A 2,905-nucleotide genomic window follows, 5' to 3' on the forward strand; every position below is an offset into this window, starting at 1 on the left:
TTTTTTTTTAAACTATATATTATACTTACTGATACCCTTGTCATAGATCCATAGTTTTTTTTTTTTTTAAAGATTTTATTTATTTATTTGAGAGAGAGAGAATGAGAGAGAGCACATGAGAGGGGGGAGGGTCAGAGGGAGAAGCAGACTCCCTGCCGAGCAGGGAGCCCGATGTGGGACTCGATCCAGGGACTCCAGGATCATGACCTGAGCCGAAGGCAGTCACTTAACCAACTGAGCCACCCAGGCGCCCCATAGATCCATAGTTTTGAGAAAGGGAAACATAATCTTCTAAATTTATTTGGTGACAAAAACAAAAAATGAAAAATCAGAGAGCTTTATTGTATACAGTTATTTTGAAGGAATCTTTTCTATAGAGGAGGAGTAATATTGCTGACATTTCCATCTTTGGGAATAGTGTGATTTAGGTTTTACGTGCTTTAAAATTCTTAAGCAAATGTTTGTAAATATAAAAGTCACTAACATCCATCGCTCTTTTTTTCATTCTCTTTGACCTCTCCAGGATCTGATACTACTGTCCATGCTTCCCTTTGAGAACCACTCTCCTCAACTGGCTTATAATACACTGCACCCTGGTTTCCTCAATATATTTGATCACAGAACAATTTAAAAAATCATAATGAACTGTTGGAAGCCCAACAGGAGCTCATGAGCTGTAAGTGCTTAAATTTAAAGCAAACAGCAAAAATGATCTCATGGATGAGTTATTACAGGAAGTGATCACATTTTTTTTTAAAGATTTATTTATTTATTTATTTATTTGAGAGAGAGGATGAGAGACAGAGAGCATGAGAGGGAGGAGGGTCAGAGGGAGAAGCAGACTCCCTGCCGAGCAGGGAGCTCGATGCGGGACTCGATCCCGGGACTCCAGGATCATGACCTGAGCCGAAGGCAGTCGCTTAACCAACTGAGCCACCCAGGCACCCCAGGAAGTGATCACATTTTTATTCATAGTCTGTTTCACTTTATACAAGAATAAACAAAATGTGAGAACTAAAATTCATTTTACCTTATTAAAGGATCACCTGGTGCATCTTATTCTTAATAAGGTAAAATGGATTTAAATTATCAAATTTTGGTTTAATATTTTATGCAATTGATTTTAAATTTAATAATACATTATTATATTATTCTTCATAACAGAAAATATAGTACATAGATGTTTATCTCATCCATATTAAAAACAACCTAATATTCCATTATATGAATATCTATAATTTACTTAGATAAATTATCTCTGTATTTGATGGCCAGGTAGGTTGCTTTTAGGCTTTTGCTAGAATAAACACTGTGACCATACACATTCTTAGTACTTGTCTATTTGTACATGGGGGAACATTTTTCTCCAATACCTACGTGTTACATATTACTATCTTCAAGGGTGTGTATATTTATTTTTTTCCTCTTTTTTATTTTATTTTTTAATTTTTTTTAATTTAAAGGGTGTGCATATTTAATAGCTACTGCTGAACCAATTTACACTCAAATCTAAATTGTGTAAGACTACCTATCTCCTCCCACAATCACTAACACTAGATATTATTTGTCTCTTCAATTTTTGCCAAGCTGATGGGTAAGTGTATCTTGTTACTCTTTGATTACTGGTAAGATTTCATTGTTTTATGATATATTGTGATCATACTCTATGTGATTCTGCATGCCTTTAAAATTAATATTGTATCATAAGCATTTTTCTCATGTTATTATACTGAATTATTTTCCAGTCTCTGTTGACACACAGACAAGAACATAGCTAATTCTTGTCAGTTTTTTTTGGCCTTAAAACATATTTAATCAGGCAGCTAGCATATGTCTGTTGCCAGTATGTAATCCCTGGAGATGAACAGGCTTTTAGCAAGAAGTAATTTAGACATGTTTAAAAAAATTTACAAGCCAAGCTTTTTCTCTCTTGGTTTCTGTTTCTGTAGCAATTCCAATGAGGTGTGTTGGACAACATTCCACTAAGGGCTGGAGGCTGTAGTTCAGTTACCCAGGTGGTGGTTTGCCAGTGGGACCCTGACTGTGGTCTGCCTCACTGCTGTAGGAACTCCATGCTACATTGTTTCATAATGTGCTCTGTGGTAGAGATCTTCTGTTGGCACTCAATCCCCAAATTCCTTCTAAAGTGATTTCCTGTACGACAGAGCCTGGAAGCTAAACACTGTAATTCTCAGCATCCCTTGCAGGTCTCCTTCCAGGTAAAATTAGGTTATGTCAATTCCATGTGCTAGTTTTAGATTTCAAAGGTAGAAGTGTGTTGGAGAGCATCTTCCTGCATCTTCAGCTGTTAAGTTTTGAGACAGCCATGCTCTGATGTCTTATCCCCAGCTTTACAGGTGTCAGGAGGCAGTTTTGGCCACTTACTGATCCCTGGATCAAAGCAAGAGTAATTCAATGGCAGTCTTCTGATGGCTCCCCCTTCTTATTATGACACAGGATGAGTTCTCCTGGAAGGACGCTTAGTTCAGAAGTGTCGTTCTCAGAGTTATTCCTAGAGGCCCAGTCCAGAGCTTGTTTGTCCAACCTTCAGCTTTGTAAGCACCTAACTCCCTGTAGGAAATATCTTCTGCTAAAATAGAGTGGTTTCTGTTCCTGCAGTTGAACCCAGGCTGATACCATTTCTGTTCTTATAATCACATTTGAACTGTATTACTACATTGAAAACGTAAAATAAAATTTTTTTCTCATCTCTGATAAACATCATTCTATAATTTTTAAGTGTCCTTTGTTATAAAAGTTTACACATTTGGTCAAGTTGCTAACTTTGTGTACTGGAAAGAGCAGCCGTAAGTACAACACACATATATTTTTTTAAGATTTTATTTATTTATTTATTTATTTGAGATAGAGTGAGAGAACACAAGCAGGGGGAAGGGCAGAGGCA

This window comes from Neomonachus schauinslandi, chromosome 4, assembly GCF_002201575.2.
Source record: "Neomonachus schauinslandi chromosome 4, ASM220157v2, whole genome shotgun sequence".
In the NCBI taxonomy this organism is placed as follows: domain Eukaryota; kingdom Metazoa; phylum Chordata; class Mammalia; order Carnivora; family Phocidae; genus Neomonachus; species Neomonachus schauinslandi.